Source organism: Equus przewalskii, chromosome 8 (genome assembly GCF_037783145.1).
Source record: "Equus przewalskii isolate Varuska chromosome 8, EquPr2, whole genome shotgun sequence".
In the NCBI taxonomy this organism is placed as follows: Eukaryota; Metazoa; Chordata; class Mammalia; order Perissodactyla; family Equidae; genus Equus; species Equus przewalskii.
Genome location: NC_091838.1, coordinates 26,034,790 through 26,055,816, shown reverse-complemented (window position 1 = coordinate 26,055,816; position 21,027 = coordinate 26,034,790). Strand labels below are relative to the sequence as shown.

Here is a 21,027-nt window from a genome sequence, read left to right as displayed (position 1 = left end):
TATGTTTTGTTTTCAGCAATTAGACTATGGTATACCTAGTTCTGGTTTTCTTTATATTTATCTGCTTGGAATTCATTGAGCTTCTTGGGTTGGTGGGTTGATGTTTTTCAAATTTGATACAGTTCAGTCACATTTCATGAAATATTTTTAATCTCATTGATCTCTCTCCTTTCCTCTCCTCTAATTATCCATATTTTTGATTGATTGATATTATTTTCCAAGTCACTGATACTTAGTTAATTTTTTTCCTGTTCTTTTTCTCTCTTTAATTTGGAAAATTTAAGATTATTGACTTGTTCTTTTTTAATGTCCAGCTAACAAACCCATCCAATAAATTTTTTATTTGAAATATTATATTTTTAGTCCTCGATTTTTATTTAGTTCTATTTTAGAGTTTCTATGCTTTCTTAAAATAACCCATCTCTTCTCTTACTCTATACTTATTTTCCTATAAATTCTTTAACATATATACCATAGTTGTTTTAAAGTCCTTAACTACTAATTTTATTCATGGAGTCATCTGTGATTCTGTTCTTATTAACTGTGTTAATTCTTAATTATGGATCACAATTTCCTATTTCTTTATATATTTTGTTATTTAAATTGTATTCCAGGTGTTGTGAATAAAATGGTAGAGACTGAAGTATAGTATTTTGTTTCATTGCTCAGAGAGCACAAGCTCTTCCTCTTTTTTTGTTGTTGTTTTGATGAGGAAGATTGTCCCTGAGGTAACACTTGTGCCAATCCTCCTCTATTTTATATGTGGGATACTGCTACAGCATGGCTTGATGAGTGGTGTGCAGGCCTGTGTCCAGGATCTGAACCTGTCAACTCTGGGCCAGTGAAGCAGAGCACCTGAATTTAACCACTATGCCACTGGGCTTGACCCAAGCTCTTCCTTCTTAATGGAGGTTAGGGTGAGGAGCTGAACATTCAGATCCCTCAGAATTTAGCTAAGGTGTGAGTTGCGCTTTAATTAGAGTGAGCTCATCTAATATGCTTTTTGTATCTTTGTCAGGATTTCAGCTGGGAGTGGATTGGACTAGGGTTTTAGACACTTTTGATTCGCCTTTGGATTCCGAGACTGAAGCAGCATGAGAATGCATGGGCCATGTGATTTCCCTTGGCCTCCAACCTTTCCACTGTTGCTTTTTTATCTCATTTTGGGGATAGGGTAGGTCAGAAGACTTATTAGGAAAGGTAATTTGCTTTTTTGCATTTGTTGTTCTTCCAGATTCTACTCTGTCCTGCCAGCTCACACTGTAAGGCTCTCTCGTCGTACCTGTGAGTCTCTCTGTGGGCTCCCCTTTGCCCTGATCCAGCCTAGCTAGGCGCAGCCCTCAGATGTGCAGCCTAGAGTGACTTTCAGCTCACCTGTGAAGGCCTTGTTTCTTGTTAAAGTGTGGGTCATCAGGCTGCTTCGCCTTTATTACTCTTCCCTAGACCCACAGAACAGTATGTTTTTATTTTGCCCAGGTGAAATTTACTGTTACCATAAGTTAAAAGGCCTTTCACGTGCTCTGTAGCCTAACTGGAAATGGAAGTCTCATATGCATTTTTAAAGTAAATGCTCAGAAGTATGTAGACCATCAGTGAGTTCTCCTGCCCTCTGGTTTCTGGTTGGGTTTGACCGTGGAAAGTACTGGCAGATGATCAGTGCCCAGTTGAAGTATTGAGTGACATTCTTCTAATTTTTCCTTTTTCCAAGACTAAAATTTATAATACTAATGAGCCACACCTAGTTAGTGATGGCTGCCAACAAAATAGGCTATCTGAAAGGGAACAAAAAATAAAATCAAACATTGTTCTCTAGGACTTGCGTGAGACCAACTCCTTCTCAGTTATGAAGCTGCCCAATCAAATGCAAGTCAGAAAACAGGAAAAGTTAAAGATACATACAGCGGATCCGTAACTGTCTCAGTCTGTTTGCACTGCCGTAGACTGCGTGGCTTAAACTGCAAACATTTCTTTCTCTCAGTTTTGGAGACTGGGAAGTCCAAGGTCCAGGTGAAAGCCCACTTCCTGGTTCATAGACGTGACGTTCCTGTATCCTCACAGGGCAGCAAGGGCAAGGGAGCTCTCTGGGGTCTCTTTTATAAGGGCACTAATCCCATTCATGAGGGTTCCATCATCATGACCTAATCAACTCCCAAAGGCACCACCTCCTAGTACCATTACATTGGGGTGTAGGATTTCAGCATACTAATTTTGGGGGAACACAAACATTCACTCCATTGCAATAACATTTCTGCTACTAATGGTTGAAGTGTAATTGATTATTTACTCTGTTTAGGTTACAAGCCAGTGGTGTTCAATGTATTGTCATTTAATTCAGAGCAACCCTGAGTAGAACTGCGATTCTAATTTGGGATTGTTTGACTACAAAACGTATGTCTTAACCACTAAGCTATAAATACTACCTTGTTCAACTACTTTTTTTTTCCTGATGATTAAGCAGTTTATTTTTTATGTATTTGATTGTCCTATCAGTTACTTTTTGATCAGCCAGTAGTATTTTATCCGGTAGCTCCTTTATTGTGGACATTGATTTGAGTGTGGAACATAATGGACATAGAAGAATTCAGACTGTGTTTGTGAAACATTTAATTTAGTTGAGGAATAAGGCTTACCTAAAACAGCCAAACAGCCAAAGAAACATTGCAAAAGGTCATATAACAAATGCTGTATTTTATGGAGCAAGTTGTATTTTTTATCATGCAATTTAATATCGCCGTTAAGATAGCAAAATTGCCTTAAATGTAATGGAGCCATTAATCTGGTGTTTATTCACAGTGTCAGTCTTTCCTGTCCGGTCATTTATCTTGACATTAATTTCCCTGAAGCCCTAAAGATAGCATATAGCAGACAGTCAATATGAAACCTTACCTTACTTGACAGAGATGGCCTGCTCACACACTCCACTTGCTCCCTTGCTGGGAGCCAGCATTGAAGGTTTCAGGGGTGCTCCAGGGAGAAGGGAGCTGTGTGCAGCATTCTGTGACGCGGTTGATGCTGGTAGGCTCTCTGGATCCTCCTAGTGCGGTCAGGCTCTCGCTTTCATAAACATGACGGCTTATATTTAGCCATTCACAAGGCTTCACAGGGAGAGGCACCTGGCTGTATGTTTCTGTTCTGAGGCTAAGGCTTTCCTGTCACATGAGAAGTGAGAAGTGCCCAGTAGATACCTGCTGCCTTGTGGACCAACCTTGGGGACTTAGGCTAAGTGAAATAAGCCATCACAAGAAGACAAATACTGTATGGTTCCACTTATATGACGTATTTAGACTGGTCAGATTCACAGAGACAGAAAGCAGATCAGTGGTTGCTAGGGGCCGGGGGGAGGACAACAGGGAGTTAATGTTGACCAGGTAGAGAATTTCACTTTTGCGCGGTGAAAAGCTTTCTGGGGACAGCTGGTGATGATGGTTGGACAACAGTGTGAATGTACTTAATGCCACTGAACTATACACTTAAAAGTAGTTAGGATGGTAAATTTTATAAGTATGTATTTTACCACAATTAAAAAAGTGTCATAATATAAAACATGTTGTCTCAATAAAGCCTGTGTTTAGGCATAAAAAAAAGAGAAGTGCACAGTAGATTGTATTACATTTTATTAACATTACGCTTAATTTTTGTAGGATAGCAGAAAATACCAGTGCTGTTGTTAGCATTGTCTTACACTTGCTTATTAATGAGATGAATAGCTTTTTTTAGAGAAAGCTAAAAGAAGAGATTCTTTGGCCTGAAATCGTTGCCGCCTGCTCTGGCAAGCACTTGAAAGGGACTCCAATTATGCTTCTCACCTAGACAGGAGAGCTCCAGACCTCAGCGTTGTTAAACAGAGATTGGTCTCTTGAGGACCAAAGAAACAATGTGGGAAAGCCGTGCCCACGTGCTTGATGAGAATGGGGAGCGTGTGTGTCTTTCAAACAGCTTACGTGATGCTTAGAGTCCCTATTGTAGTCCAGTACTGAATGTTTCATGGAGACTAATTTTTTAAGGAAAAAAGAAGGGAGATTTGAATCTCATCAACACTCTTATTTGTTATTTGGAGAGCCCTGGAAGGATGGAAAATTGCCAGTTTATAATTGTAGCAGAAAACAGATATTTGTTGGCATGATTTCTTGCTATGATATTCTAGCGTCAGTTAAATAATATTACATAATTTCTATTTTTATTTTTTAAGGAACATAGTGACCGATTTAATATAGTCATTAAAAAATGATTATTTGTACAAGTAGAATTATCATCTGACCCAGCAGTTCCACTTCTGGGTGTATATACCCAAAAGAACTGAAAGCAGGCTCTCGAAGAGAGATTTGTACACCCGTTCATAGCAGTGTTGCTCACAGTAGCTAAAATGTGAACGCAACCTAAGTGTTTATCCATAGAGGAATGAAGAAACAAAATGTGGCATATACGTGCAACGCAATATTAGTCAGCCTTAAAAGTTAAGAAAATTCCGACATAGGCTACAGCATGGGTGAACCTTGAGGACATTATGCTAAGTGAAATAAGCCAGTCACAAGAAGACAAATACTGTATTATTCCACGTGTATGAAATACTTAAGAGTAGTCAAAATCATAGAGACAGAAAGTAGAACAGTGGCTGCCAGGGGCTAGGGGAGGGGAGGGTGGAGAATTATTATTTGATGGGTGTAGAGTGTCAGTTCTACAAGACAAAAAGAGTGCTGGAAATGGATGGTGGTGATGATTATGCAACATCACGAATGTTTTTAATACCACTGAATTGTACTCTGAAAAATAGTGAAGATGATAAATTTTATGTTATGTGTATCTTACCATAATAAAAAATTGAAAAAAATTTTAAGATCAGCCTCCAAATAAGATAAATGCTTTCTACTTAGATTGTAGTGAGTTGCTTACTCCTGTGTTTTATCTTGAAGGAGATGTTTTCCATAATGTAGGTGAATAAGGGATTTTGCACATAAAGATTTGAGTGACTGTAAAATACATATTTTCTACAACAGTTTCTGCTGGACAGAGAAGTACAGTGACTTTTGAAGAGCTGTGCTGACCAAAAAGAAAATCTCTCTTCCTATCTTTGGGATTTAGGACATCACTGGGGGTGTACAGCTCGAAAATTTTTGAGGAAAGCGGCTCCTCTCTTCTTTCTTCCCAGAGCAGCATATGAGTCCCACAGAGTGTATCAAAATCACTCTTGTTTATATTCATCCTCCTGCGTCTAAATAATAGTTCCATGCAGCTGCTGCCGGCATTTAGGCTGGAGACTGCTATAAACTGTGTTTCTTTGTAATTTTATTGATCTTTTCCAAATGAGGTATTCTTTCCAGCTACTGACTTAAAATCATTAAAACCTAGAAAATGACAATATTAGTAATTGGATCATAACCAGTTAATAACGTTTTAGGTTTAAAACCATTTATTTGTATAATAAGTTGTGTGTCTAAGTATCGTTTTTAAGAGTGTTAAAAATGAACATTTGAGGTGTGTGCAACACTCTGTAAAAAATGTATTATTTGGAACCAACTGCATTTATCCTTAAAAGAAATTTGTGATATTGACATTGTAGTAAGCATTTTACAGGTTTTCCATTATGACACTTTTCAGAAATTTCTCTCTCAGATATAACATTTCTTTGACCTATGTGGGTTTGCTAAGTGTTACTGTTTATAGAAAATCAGTGAACGAAAGTGATGCGATACATTTGAGTGAATTTAATGAAACTTTTCAGTGTGCTTTATCTCTTTTGTAAAGCCCAGAGAAATATAGGGATCTGTTTTAACTCAGTGCAAATCAATTAATTATTGAAATACATAAAAGGCCTCTTTTTAAGGTGTCTTCACAGCATTTGCGGAGCATTACAGTGATAACGGTATTTTTAGTTTGAACCTCCAGAAGATGTTTCTAATTGTATAATCCTGCCTTTTGGAAAGGAAAGGTAATTTTCTAGAATGTTCACAAATCAATGATCCATAACTGAAAAAGAAGAAACCTTTATTAAGTGACTATGTGCCTGGCATTTTTACACATTTTTGTTGAAGCACTTTACTCCAAAGTAGATTTTATTTCCACTTGGTGGTGAAGAAGCGAGCAGCAGGAGGTTGCTGAGCAGTCAGCCCACATTTAGGGAGTGCCATGTACTGGTTCCTTTGCTGACTCCCTTATGATACATTGGTATTTAGTCCTCGCAGTGACGCTTTGAGGTAAGGGTTATAGTGATCTCCATCTGACAGACTGGGAAACTGGTGCTTTGAGAGGTTGAAGTTAGTTACTCAAGGTCACATAGTGAAGGCGTGGAAGCAGGATTTGAACCCAGCTGACTTCAGAATGCCCCTTGATGTCCTTTCAGTAATCATTTTGGCTCCAATACTGTATCCCAACTTAAGGCTGCCTGAATCCTTTGGAGAGTTGTCCACCTTCTAGCTTCTGTAGCCTCAAGATGACAGCATTTGCCTGAACTTACTCTGTACCTCTTGCATAACCCAAGTGGATACATTGCTGATGGGTATAAGGTCAGACAGGACATATAGAACTGGACTATCTTGGAATCTCTGACGTGTTCAAAAATATCTATAAAGTGTCACATTCTGGGCTAAGTCCTGGAGATTAAGATAACCAGCCAAGGGTTTATGGTTTATTGGGGAGATAACAGCCATAACTAATCTCTAGATCTAGGGTGAATGTTTTCGAGGAGATGAGGAAGTGGTAAAAGCACGGAGAGGCCAAGGGAGTGCTTCTCGATGGAGGGATTGTCTCAACTGTGGGCTAAGGACGAGTGGGTTACAGTATCCAGACGCACATTAGGAGACATGAAAGATATTTCAGACAGTGAATGGTATGTGCACAGTGTGAAGGCAAAAAAAAGCATAGCACCATGAGAGGGTTCTGCAGTGGTGCAGAGTTGCTGGACGCAGCATATGAGGGAGAGTGGCAAAGATTTGATGGGGGGCCCTGTGTGCCAGTCTGAGTGGTGCTTGGCCTTCATGCTGTAGGTGGTGGAGAGTCACTGAAAGAGTGTAAGGGCAGTAGCATGGGGGCACAATAGGAGGGCGTGATCATAACTGGATATGAGAAAGATCAATTTTGCTACCACCTACAAGGTTGAAAATCTGGGCATTGGGAGACAGGTTGTGAGGTGATGGTAGTGATCCAGGTAGCACATTACGATGAAATATTGGGAATAGAGTATGGCTAAATTCTTAGTTCAGTAAACTTGCTGTTGCCAGGTCTCCCTACCTTATGAGGCTGTATTTCAAATTTGAGATTGTTCAATGCTGGAATTCTCTTATCGTGAGCCATGTTGCCTCTCTATAACTTCTGCCACTCAGAATGATGTCTCTTCCATTATATGACAGTTCACCTTTCACCCCGACTCCCAGGCACTTCCCCTTCCTGTCTGCCCATTCCTCCGATTGTCAAGATCTGACAGTGCTCACATCAGCTTGCATCGTGTAGCAGGTGCAGGGTAATTCCAGGCTCCTGCATCACCAGAGGGATTTAGTAGTGGGGAGATGGCAACACTGCAGCAGATTCAGGCACCTAAACTGGGCTTTGGAAGGGGGCTTGTAATGAGTACATCGAGAGCATGGTAGAATGTTACCCGGGCCCCTATAATTCAGCAGAGTCAGACTTGTGTGTGTTTGTATTGAATTCGATACTTCTTTTAGTTCAGTCTGCAATTTTGCTAGTCTTTATGCCATACTTAAGAGTTGAGTGATACACGCAAACTCATAGTTCTTTTTCAGATTAATTAGTTTATAACTTCTACCATGGGGTGCGTTACTTACATTTTTTGGAAGATTAACTTTGGAAGGGTAAGGGCTCGCCCTTAATCCTGGCATCTTTCTCTATCTAGTGTAGTGACCAACACATGGTAGCCCTTCAGGAAATATCTGTTGAAGAAATGCAATTTGGTTTTCTTGACCTGTGTTTGATATTAATGCTATGAAATTGTTCCTTCCCCACACATTTGGAATCACGATTCTGTTATATCACATTTTAGCCACTTTTAACGTAAAGTCAGCTATAACTTTGATGAGCCTGTCTTATATCTTTATTCACATCGTGGAGAATTGTGTCCAGTTTTCCAGTTAATATGTCAAAGCGTTTTAAAGAATCATTTTGGAGTCAACTCATAATCTGGCCATATTTCTTCGAGTTTCTACACTTGTTGGTTTTTTTCTAATATCTCTTGGTAATTTTTTTGTCTTCTATGTGTTCCCTCCATGGATTATCAGTAGTGTTAGGAAGATTATCCTTTTACATTGAGGTGAGGAAGTTTATCTTAGAATAAATATTATTAGGCCACTTTTTGGAAATCTATTATAAAGGCAGAACCTATTGGAAATTGTAGAAAAATGGAATAATTTAGTATCTCTATTTTTGACTTGGTTTTTCTCTTTCTTTTTCGGTGGTCTCAAGGTACTTAGCCATTATTGATTGCTGTAATCCTTGGTAAGTATTTGAGGATGTTGAGTACCATCTGCTGAAGGAATTTCAGGTCTTATCGATGAAGTTAATGATTTTCAGGTTAAATGATGGTGGCACTGCATTTTGTTTTGGTTTTAATCAGTTTTGTTGAGGTATACTGCATATATGAATAAATTCACTGATGTTAAGTGTCTAATTCAGTGAATTTTCACAAATATGCACAGTCATGTACCAGCAATTACAATCGTGATATAGAACACTTCCATCCCTCCAACATGTTCTGTTAAGCTTCTTTGTGGTCAGTCCCTTCCCCCAGCCCCGTTACCCTTGGCTGCAATTAATCTGCTTTCTATTGCTATAGTTTTGCTTCCCTAAAATTTCATATAAATGGAATTATACATTTAGTTGTTTGTGTTTGGCTCCTTTCCCATAGTATAATGTTTTTGAGACTTACTTATGTTGTTGCACACATCAGTAATTCTTTCCTTTTTATTACTGAGTGGTAGTCCCTTATGTGATATACCACAATTTGTTTATCCACTCACCAGATGATGGACATTTGAGTTCTCTCAAGTTTTGGACTGTTATGAATAAGGCTGCTATGAACATTCTTGTATAAGTCTTTGTGTGGGATTTGTGTCTTTAGCGTTCTCATAGGTAAATACCTAGAAGTGGAATTGCTGGGTCATATGGTAAGTATGTGTTTAACATTATAAGAAACGGCCAAATTATTTTTCAGAATACCTGTAACATTTTAAATTTTCCACCAGCCTTGTATGAGAGTTCCAGTTTCTGTATATCCATTGCAAACACTTGATATTTTTGCCCTTTGAAATTTAGCCATTCTATTGAGTATATAGTGATATCTTATTAAGGTTTTATTTTGCATTTCCCTATAATTAAGTTGAAGATAACTTCTTGTGCTTACTTGGCATTTGTTTATTTTCTTTGTTGAAAGTGTGTGTTTCAATCTTTTTTTTAATAGAGTTTGTCTGGCAATGAGTTTTAATACCATCAATGAGTTTATATGAAGAAATATAAGGAAGGTATTTTGTTGCTGGCGTATTTTCATGAAAGGAATCCCTTTCAATGGATGTGTTGTTTCTGCCCTTTGTTTGCTCCTTTGGGTGTGTGTAGAAGGATTCTATTGTCCTCTGTTGCCTATTTTAACTTAATCTTACCTTGCTTCTCCACTCTCTACCGAATGTCAACTCATATTCTCTGGGAAAACCACATGTGAATTTACTAACTACCCCTCTAACCGCACACTCACACGTATATATTCGTCACGTGCAAAGCTTGGCTCAGTTGCCACCACGAAAGCCTCCTTAATGATCTCAGTCATCAGGCTACACTAGGCAAGGACGCCATCTCCTGCTTTTTGGTTCTCCTGCATGTAGCATTGTACCATGGAGATAACCAGGGAGTCCGCAAATGACTGTGGAATGTAATAAACTGCTGAGCTAGGTAAATTAAGTGCTCTTGAATGATTCCAGAGTTTTAGAGAATAAGAGTTCTTTCTCAACTGATGGATCGAATAGTAAATTATATTGAAATTCTTATTCTAAAAACTGCTGATGTAAAACTTTGCCTGTAGAATACCTGTATTTTGCTTGATAGCTATCTATAAAATCTGCTTGAAAATGTATTGTAGCAAAGCTATGATTGTGATTTGACTATGAATACGAAAGGGAAATTCTATTTTTAGAGTAGATTATCTAGGATTGACAACCTAAGAGTGTCCCAAATCTCATTTCAGATTTCTCATGGGCTTTAATGGTTTAATCTAACTTTATCAGTGGTACAAAATGCAGAGAATGTTCTTGATAATTTTGAGTACTGTTTCATATTGACATAAAGTTGAATTGATTCAGCAAGTCGTGTTCATGCTCTGTAGAGTAATAGATATATAGAAAAATAGATGAAATTACAAGCTCTTAAGAGGTTGTTTATGAAAATTAAAGATCAGTTATGATCTAATAGAGCTCTGGATTGGCACCTAGGAAGTCTGAGATCTAGGACCAGCTTAGCTCTGTGACTTTGGAGAGGTCATTTGACCACTCTGGGCTTTCATGTCTTCAGATATGAGATGAGTAGATTGGAGCAGAAGATGATCCCTTAGCTTCAAGAATATGTGCTGTGACTTATTTTTATTAGGATGGTTTGGATATCACATGGCAACTTTGAAGATAAATCCAATCATCAAATTCTTCATAGGTGGTATTATTCTCCATTCCAATCAAAATTGTATGACTTTTCTATCTGAATCATTAGAGTAAGGGTTCAGCTCTGTTACTTTCTCTTTTCAAAAGTATGAGAAAGAAAAGGCAAAACTGATGATAAAGATGAAAAGGAATTTTTGATAGAATTTTAGGGAAAAACAAAAAATACTGGTTGCAAAATAGTGAAATACAAACCTTTTTACTTTGTTATCGTGAGTCACAATCAATTTCAATTGGGCCCAAAGGTATTTTGGATTAAAATCTCTCCAACGTCTTGTTAAGTGTGTGTGATATTATTCATTTGAATTCCTGGAATCCCATATGTTTCAGCAGGCAGAGAAAATAAAATGTTAAATTGCCGGTAGTAAGCAATCAAAAAGAGCCATAGAAATTGGAGTTTTTATTTTTATTTTAATCTAGTACTAGTTTTTGCTTTATGTTCTTGTTGAACATTGTTAGGTCATGGGACAGGGGAAAGTAGATTGTTTTGAAAGTGTTTTAAATGTGAGAGTGGGAGGTATCAGTCTTGTTACTTAAATAGACATTTTCAGGCTTTCTTTTCATTTTTTTGAGGCTGTACAAAATCTAGGTCAAGATTTGCAGCCTTACTGATAAACTCCTGGCATATGGTTCATTACACATCACTCCAGAAAGGAGATCACGATGGTCGGGAAGCTGGCATCGATGTTAATGAAGTGGTTGTTAGCCATCATCTGTGGAAGTCCCAAGTGCCTCCTTAAAATATTTCACTGTGTATTACTCCTGTGACCATGCAAAATATTGAGTAAATCTCAACAAAAAAGATAGCTACTGCAATCAGAGCATTTTCCTTCCCTACCTGCTAGCTCCCACTTTCAAGTCAACATAAAGAGGTAGTTATTTCGACTGATGGCATACGACGAGAGCAGATGCCAGAGGAGAAGACGGTTAAATCTTCCACCGTGATATTTTCTTTTGCGTTGCCAGATGTCCAGATAACAATCACTTTCCTGATTCATTCAAGTGTCTCCAAATATAGTAAAAAGCTTTACGTGTCAGACAGACCTGGCGACACGACTCCGTTCAGAAAGCCTCAGTTTGTTCCCTCTTTGTAAAGCGGAGTCACGTTGTTTCTGAGCTTGAGTGTGTGCCCGGTCAAGGTTAATTGTTTCCTTCCTGGAAATGAAATGTTGTATTTCATTTGGGGCGGTGTAGCCTCCAAGGTCTGTCCTTGCTCCGGGGAGGGGAGTCCCAGGACGACTAGGTGCGTGCTTATGAGTTGCTGTTGGAACTGCATTTGGAAAACAAGACAAGATGAGATGCTGATTTGTAACATATTATTCCCCTTCAACCATTAACAGAGTTTCTGAAGTGTAGTCTCTCTGTTTCCCTCCCCAGTTAGACAGTTGTCTGCGAGGAGGCTGCATCCTTTCCTGCCTGATTTTGTGAACTAGAGGATGTGGTGGTTCCGGGGGTGCGGAGGCACCCCGGCGTCTCCACAGCTGATGGCAGTACACAGGCTCCTTGGGTTTGTTTTCCATTAAATGCACGAACAAAGCCTACCCTAGGGTTGATTTTTGTTTCCTTCTAGAATCAATTTAAAGTTTGCTAGAGCAACTATATTTGAAAGAGGCTTTTAGACCCAATTTTTTCCCAGGTATATTAGGAAATATGATCTGTCTGTTATTAAGTGAAAATTGGTTTCATTTAATGATACTTTAAAAATTAATCGTTTTTAGTCTCCAGAATAATTTTTAATATGTGTCCTTTTCCTTTAGAAATCCCCAACTGGACATCCAGAGCACCTGTCCTGTTCTTTCTGGTCTTGAATCGGAAGTTGACAAGACTCTCTAAGACCTGAAAAGGAAATAAAAGGTAATTACATGTTAAAAATTATGTTATTAAATTCATGTATAACTCTGATGGTTATAAAGCAAATACAACCTTTTATTTTTTGAGTATGGTTTAGGTGTCCCCCTCCCTGATTGTCCCCTCCCTTGTCCATTCCTATTTACTCTCCCTCCCTCCTTCCCCTCCTCTTCTGCCTCCATTCTCTTCCTTCCTCCTTCTCTCCGTCAGCTTTCTCTCCTCTCCTCCTCTGCTCCCTCCCTCCGCTCCCCTCCCTCCTTTCTCTGTATTCATTCAGCAAACATTTGTGGAGTCTGTCCTGTGCCGGGCACTGTTCTGGGCACACACTCTTCATCCCTATCTCCCACGCCGGGGCAGGAATGGGAGGGCTTGGCCAAAACCAGCTCAGTGAAGGTGGCCGCCTCCCTGACCACTGCTCTGCTATCTGGCTGCCAGGCTGGCCTCAGCTCCTGCCCCTAGCTCGCTCTCTCCCTGCTGGCCCTGAAATGCTTGCACTTCTCCGGCTCTCTTGGAAGCGGCCTGGGTGTTTGCCTGCAGTGGCTTCTTCTGCGACTTCAAGGATATTGAACCTTCCTAATTTGGACTGTTAAAATCTCGGTCACTCTTGGGGACAAGTAAAGCAGCATCAGGGTACTGTCTTCTGACTAGTGAAATTGCAAATATTCTCACTTGGCATGAGTCCTGGTATATTTTTTCCAGCCAACTAACATAGTACATATGTTGCAAAAAAATTAAAATGTTACCGATCTATAGCATAGAATGTGACTATCAACGCTAAAGCCACTACTCCCCAGAGATAATCCTGGTTAAATTTGGGTGCACACACCTTAATTATTTTCTTCTCCATGCCAATGTTGTTAATAAAGCTGTGCAGTCTGTAATAAGTGCCTTAACCCAGTGAGCAAAAATATTTGGCGTAAAGATGGTTTCATAATTTCTGCTAAAAATAGCACCTCATTTCTTTCTTGTTCTTGGCCCTTGCTAATTGAAACGTCAATTTCCGTGAGTTGGGGGCCAGTGGTGTCCCCACGTACTTGGTTCATTTTGGTGGTGTCTTGTAGTCACTTTGTAGTCGAGCTGCCACTTACTTCTCATTGCATTAATAATGCATTAGTCATTCTACTATTCAGTGGAGAACCTGGACCCAGGTGTTGCCCAGTCAAGGCGAGCACCCTTGTTTTGGGTGCTGGGTGGGTGGAACTTCTCCCTAAGCTGAAAACCTCTTTTGTGGTATGTCCACTCCAGCATGGCTCTTGAGACTAGTGTCATTTCTTCATCGTGCCTCTGTCTGTTCTTAAGTTGACAATTGTTAGTTGGTTGATTTCCAGTTGTCTTCCTCCTAATGGGACTGCTACTTACCATGGCTTCCTGGCTCCCTCCTGGGATGTAGGAGCATCACCTTACTTCCAAGACCTGGCTCCCCTATGATCTTTTTCCTTTAGCCTTTGTTTGCCTCCTCACATACCTGAGAATTGGCCCCTTCCCCACACTTGATGCCCCCACTCTATCCAAAAACGATTTGCTGTGATTCCTACAGCCCTTGTTCCACCGTTTACCCAGTTTGTTTCCTCCGCTGTCAGTCGCTCAGGCTTGTTTAGCGCGCTAACAGAGAGCCTAGTGTGGTCTGGCACATAGTGGGCCATAGTAACTACGCAGCGACGATGACCGTTGAATGGACGTAGGGCATCTGCCCAGACCAAGGCTCATTGTTCTATGATGCCTTGTGCTCTGGTCAGTTAGAAGCCCTGGCCTTTAGGTCATGTGCTCCTGGGACATTGAGCTGTGCCAGCTTTGAGGCAGGACTTCAGTTTTCTTATTGTGAGTTTCTTCAAGGAAACTTAGGGGAGGTCCCAGGCAGGTTTATGAATTGGCTTGTGGATTGGGTGGTCCAGCTCTGGCCAAACCAGCCCTGGTCCCCTCTTGTCTGCTGTGGTAACTCTTCTCATCCGTGAGACAGAGGGCAGGCCTGGAGAACCAGACTCCTCGGAGTTGGTGGGTGAGAGTATGGCTTTGGCCTTTGTAGGATCTGGGTGAGCATCTAGACTCTGCCACATATAACATATGTGACGTCGGGATAGCTGTTTACTCTCTATGCCTCTGTTTCTTCATCTGTCAAATCAGGATAATAGTCGTACCCGTGTCATAGGCTTGTGTGAACGTTGAATGAGTGAGTTGCTACACAGACTGACACATGGGAAATATTTAATGCATGTTAATAGCTTTTGTTACTATCATCTTCTGTGGAATGGAGATAATAATATCTACTTCTCAGGGTTGCTATAAGCATTAAATGAAGTGGTGTATATAAAATGCATTGTACCGGGCACATAGTGAACTCAATGAGTGGTATCACTGAGTGACAATGGTAAAATAACAGTAGCATTAGCAGCAGATGTGTTCAGAATGGGACAGATATTGTGACCCCAAATGCTGGCTAATCTCAAACAGTAGTAGACAAGAACCGCTACAAGTTCAGTTTGCCAACCAGACAGGATGTATTTATTAGCAACTTATGTTGTTTAAAATCTCATCCTTAGTTTATTACATCATTGTCTACACTTTGGTCACAAGTTAGTTCATAAAGAGTTTGGTTATGATTGACAACTGGAGTGAATAGTTGAGTTATATACTCCTATAATCCTTTTATTTTTGTCAGTGTCCACTTTTTAAATATAAAGGGCAGTATTTTCTTGGATTTTTATGAAATTTTAAAACTAACTTAATAAGGATGTTAGCTCTTGAATAACATTAGCCTCCGTTAGCCTACATGTGTCTTTGATCACAATATATATACGTAATTATTTTGGTCTCTCTCATTAGATAATGCCTTTCTTTCATCATTCTTTTTTTTTTTTTTTTTTTTTTTTTGAACAATGAAGAGGCATTGTATGGCCTTCGCTGTTTATTCTCAAATATGAAGACCATGTCACAAAAAGGCCAGCTCCAAAAATTTGCATAAAATTAAGAAAATTCTAATCCCCACAGATTTCTTTTTTTTTTTTTTTTTTTTTTATTAATGTTATGATAGATTACAACCTTGTGAGATTTCAGTTGTACATTTTTGTTAGTCATGTTGTGGGTACACCACTTCCCCCTCCGTACCCTCCCCCCACCCCCCCTTTTCCCTGGTAACCACCAATCAGATCTCCTTCTCAATATACTAATTTCCACCTATGAGTGGAGTCATATAGAGTTCGTCTTTCTCTGACTGACTTATTTCGCTTAACATAATACCCTCGAGGTCCATCCACATTGTTGTGAATGGGCCAATTTCGTCTTTTTTTATGGCTGAGTAGTATTCCATTGTGTATATATACCACATCTTCTTTATCCAATCATTAGTTTCTGGGCATGTAGGCTGGTTCCACGTCTTGGCTATTGTAAATAATGCTGCAATGAACATAGGGGTGCAACGGACTCTTGAGATATCTGATATCAGGTTCTTGGGATAGATACCCAGTAATGGGATGGCTGGGTCATAGGGTATTTCTATTTTTAACTTTTTGAGAAATCTCCATACTGTTTTCCATAGTGGCTGTACCAGTTTGCATTCCCACCAACAGTGTATGAGGGTTCCTCTTTCTCCACAACCCCTCCAACATTTGTCGTTCTTGGTTTTGGATGTTTTTGCCAATCTAACGGGGGTAAGGTGATATCTTAGTGTAGTTTTGATTTGCATTTCCCTGATGATTAGCGATGATGAACATCTTTTCATGTGTCTATTGGCCATATTCATATCTTCTTTTGAGAAATGTCTGTTCATGTCCTCTGCCCATTTTTTGATCGGGTTGTTTGTTTTTTTGTTGTTAAGCAGTGTGAGTTCTTTGTATATTATGGAGATTAACCCTTTGTCGGATAAGTGGCTTGTAAATATTTTTTCCCAATTAGTGAGCTGTTTTTTTGTTTCAATCCTGTTTTCCCTTGCCTTGAAGAAGCTCTTTAGTCTGATGAAGTCCCATTTGTTTATTCTTTCTATTGTTTCCCTCAACTGAGGAGTTACAGTGTCTGAAAAGATTCTTTTGAAACTGATGTCAAAGAGTGTACTGCCTATATTCTCTTCCAAAAGACTTATTGTCTCAGGCCTAATCTTTAGGTCTTTGATCCATTTTGAGTTTATTTTGGTGTGTGGAGAAAAAGAATGGTCAATTTTCAATCTTTTGCATGTGGCTGTCCAGTTTTCCCAGCACCATTTGTTGAAGAGACTTTCTTTTCTCCATTGTAGGCCCTCTGCTCCTTTGTCGAAGATTAGCTGTCCATAGATGTGTGGTTTTATCTCTGGGCTTTCAATTCTGTTCCATTGATCTGTGGACCTGTTTTTGTACCAGTACCATGCTGTTTTGATCACTGTAGCTTTGTAGTATGTTTTGAAATCGGGGATTGTGATTCCGCCGGCTTTGTTTTTCTTGCTCAGGATTGCTTTAGCAATTCGCGGTCTTTTGTTGCCCCATATGAATTTTAGGATTGTTTGTTCAATTTCTGTGAAGAGTGTTCTTGGGATTCTGATTGGGATAGCATTGAATCTGTATATTGCTTTAGGTAGTATGGACATTTTAACTATGTTTATTCTTCCGATCCATGTGCAAGGGATGTCTTTCCATCTCTTTATGTCATCGCCTATTTCTTTCAAGAGAGTCTTGTAGTTTTCATTGTATAGATCCTTCACTTCCTTGGTTAAGTTTATCCCAAGGTATTTTATTCTTTTCGTTGCTATTGTGAATGGGATAGAGTTCTTGAGTTCTTTTTCTGTTAGTTTATTGTTAGTGTATAGAAATGCTACTGATTTATGCACGTTAATTTTATACCCTGCTACTTTGCTGTAGTTGTTGATTATTTCTAATAGTTTTTCTGTGGATTCTTTGGGGTTTTCTATGTATAAGATCATGTCGTCTGCAAACAACGAGAGTTTTACTTCTTCGTTACCTATTTGGATTCCTTTTATTTCTTTTTCCTGCCGAATTGCTCTGGCCAGCACCTCCAGAACTATGTTGAATAGGAGTGGTGAAAGTGGGCACCCTTGTCTTGTTCCTGTCCTCAGAGGGATGGCTTTCAGCTTTTGTCCATTGAGTATGATGTTGGCTGTGGGTCTATCATATATGGCCTTTATTATGTTGAGGTACTTTCCTTCTATACCCATTTTACTGAGGGTTTTTATCATAAATGGGTGTTGGATCTTGTCGAATGCTTTCTCTGCATCTATTGAGATGATCATGTGGTTTTTGGTTTTCATTTTGTTAATGTAGTGTATCACGTTGATTGACTTGCGGATGTTGAACCATCCCTGTGTCCCTGGTATAAATCCCACTTGATCATGGTGTATAATCTTTTTGATGTATTGCTGTAATCGGTTTGCCAAAATTTTGTTGAGGATTTTTGCATCTATGTTCATCAGTGATATCGGCCTGTAGTTCTCCTTCTTTGTGTTGTCCTTGTCAGGTTTGGGGATCAGAGTGATGTTGGCTTCATAGAATGTGTTAGGGAGTTCTCCATCTTTCTCAATTTGCTGGAACAGTTTGAGGAGAATAGGTATTAAGTCTTCTTTGAATGTTTGGTAGAATTCTCCAGAGAAGCCGTCTGGTCCTGGACTCTTGTTTTTGGGGAGGTTTTTGATTACCGTTTCTATTTCCTTACTTGTGATTGGTCTATTCAGATTCTCCATTTCTTCCTGATTCAGTTTGGGGAGATTGTAGGAGTCTAGGAATTTGTCCATTTCTTCCAGGTTGTTCAATTTGTTGGCATATAGTTTTTCATAGTATTCTCTTATGATCTCTTGTATTTCATTGGTATCTGTTGTGATTTCTCCTCTGTCATTCCTGATTTTATTAATTTGCGATTTCTCTCTTCTTTTCTTGGTGAGTCTGGCTAGGGGTTTGTCAATTTTGTTAATTCTTTCGAAGAACCAACTCTTTGTTTCATTGATCCTTTCTATTGTCTTTTTTGTTTCAATATCGTTTATTTCTGCTCTTATTTTTATTATTTCCCTCCTTCTACTGACTCTGGGCCTTGTTTGTTCTTCTTTTTCTAGTTCTGTTAGGTGTCGTTTGAGGTTGCTTACGTGAGCTTTTTCTTGTTTAGTGAGGTGAGCCTGTATTGCGATGAATTTCCCTCTTAGGACTGCTTTTGCTGCATCCCAAATGATTTGGTATGTCGTGTTCTCATTTTCATTTGTCTCCAGATAATATTTGATTTCTTCTTTAATTTCTTCAATGATCCATTGTTTGTTGAGAAGCGTGTTGTTTAGTCTCCACATTTTTGCACCTTTCTCTGCTTTTTTCTTGTAGTTGATTTCTAGTTTAATAGCGTTATGATCAGAAAAGATGCTTGATATTATTTCAACTCTCTTGTATTTATTGATGTTTGCTTTGGTTCCCAAAATATGGTCAATCCTTGAGAATGTTCCATGTGCACTTGAGAAGAATGTGTAACCTGCTGTTTTTGGATGAAGTGTTCTATATATATCTATTAAGTCCATCTGGTCTAATTTTTCATTTAATTCTATTATTTCCTTGTTGATTTTCTGTCTGGATGTTCTGTCCATTGGTGTTAATGGTGTGTTGAGGTCCCCTACTATTATTGTATTGTTGTTGATGTCTTCTTTTAGATCTATTAAGAGTTGCTTTACAAATTTTGGTGCTCCTGTGTTGGGTGCGTATATATTTATAAGTGTTATGTCTTCTTGGTGGAGAGTCCCTTTTATCATTATATACTGTCCCTCTTTGTCTTTCTTTATCTGTTTTGCTTTGAAATCTACCTTGTCTGATATTAGTATAGCGACACCTGCTTTCTTTTGTTCGTTATTAGCTTGGAGTATTGTTCTCCATCCCTTCACTCTGAGTCTGTGTTTGTCTTTGGGGCTGAGGTGTGTTTCCTGGAGGCAGCATATTGTTGGATCTTGTTCTTTGATCCATCCTGCCACTCTGTGTCTTTTGATTGGGGAGTTCAATCCGTTTACATTTAGAGTGATTATTGAGACGTGGTGGCCTACCACTACCATTTTGTGTCTTGTTTTCCGGTTTTCTTCAGTTTCCTTTGTTTCTCGTCCCATGGTTTAATCTGTTCTGATGTAGAGCTGCTACTCTCTGTTGTTGTCCTTCTACTTATCTCCTCTGCTCTTGGTTTTGTAGTCCCTTTCCTTTTTTGGATTTTTCAGGAATGAGGGTTTTCCTGAGGATTTCCTGAAGAGGAGGTTTTGTGGCAATGAACTCCCTTAATTTTTGTTTATCTGGGAAAGTTTTTATTTCTCCATCGTATTTGAAGGATATTTTCGCTGGGTAGAGAATTCTCGGCTGTAGGTTTTTGTCCTTCAGATTTTTGAATATATCATTCCACTCTCTTCTAGCCTGTAAAGTTTCTGCTGAGAAATCTGCTGATAGCCTGATGGGGGTTCCTTTGTAGGTTAGTTTCTTTTGCCTGGCTGTCCTTAATATTTTCTCCTTGTCGTTGACTTTTGCTAGCTTCACTACTATATGGCGTGGAGTTGGTCTTCTTGCATTGATAAAGTTTGGAGATCTATTGGCTTCTGTCACCTGAAGATCCATCTCCCTCACCAGATTTGGGAAGTTCTCAGCCATTATTTCTTTGAATAGGTTTTCTGCCCCTTTCTCCTTCTCTTCTCCCTCTGGTATACCTATAATCCTTACGTTGCATCTCCTAATTGTGTCTGATAATTCTCGGAGAGTTTCTTCATTTCTTTTAAGTCTTGCTTCTCTCTCCTCCTCTGCCTGCAACAATTCTATATTGCCATCTTCCAAATTGCTAATTCTTTCCTCCATATTATCGGCCCTACTGTTCAGAGCATCTAGATTTTTCTTAATCTCCTCTATTGTGTTCTTCATTTCCAGTATTTCTGTTTGGTTCTTCTTTATCGTATCAAACTCTTTTGTGACATAGCTCCTGAACTCGTTGAGTTGTCGGTCAGAATTCTCTCTTAACTCAGTGAGTATTTTAATGATGGCTGTTTTGAAGTCATCATCATTTAGGTTATATATCTCATTTTCTTTGGGATTGTTTTCTGTGTATTTGTTACTTTCTTTCTGTTCTGGAGATTTGATGTATTTTTTCATATTGCTTGATGATGTTGATTTGTGCCTCCGCATGGAGATAGAGTTTAGTTGCTCCTTTCACTTGTTTCAGCTGCTGCGGTGGGGGGAGCAGCTGTTTATACTTCACCAACCAGGAACCCTGTCCGTAGTTGCTAACTGGGCCTGGGCCCCTCTTCGTAGCCACAGTGGCCCTTTGGATTCCCTCCTCTGCCGTGGGGGCCGTCACGGGGGGCTTCAGACTGCAGGTGCCTACTGTTGTTGCCCACCTAGATGCGCTCTCTCCTTGGGGTCTGCAACGGTGTTATGGGCTTTTCCAGCGGCCAGGGGTGGGATCACTTTTATTTGTCGCTCGGTTGCTGTCGGCACCCACCAAATCTCACTTGTCCTCTATGGGTCGCAGGAGAGCTATTGGCATCTTCTACAGTCTGTGGTTAGTACACCTAGCTATGCTGCTTTTGCCCTGGGGTCTTCCAGCCTTGTGGCTGGCGGCTGGGTGCCTT

General features: G+C 39.5%; 1 protein-coding gene across 8 annotated transcripts in view; it reads left to right on the top strand.

Moving 5' to 3' along the window:
* Nucleotides 1–21,027, top strand: part of FAM110B (family with sequence similarity 110 member B) — a 152,823-nt gene that overhangs the window by 22,955 nt on the left and 108,841 nt on the right. For all 8 annotated transcript variants that reach the window (XM_070630550.1, XM_070630556.1, XM_070630548.1 and 5 more), the window contains exon 2: nt 12,398–12,494. The gene's annotated coding sequence lies outside the window, so the exon portion shown is untranslated. The remainder of the gene's footprint in view (nt 1–12,397; nt 12,495–21,027) is intronic.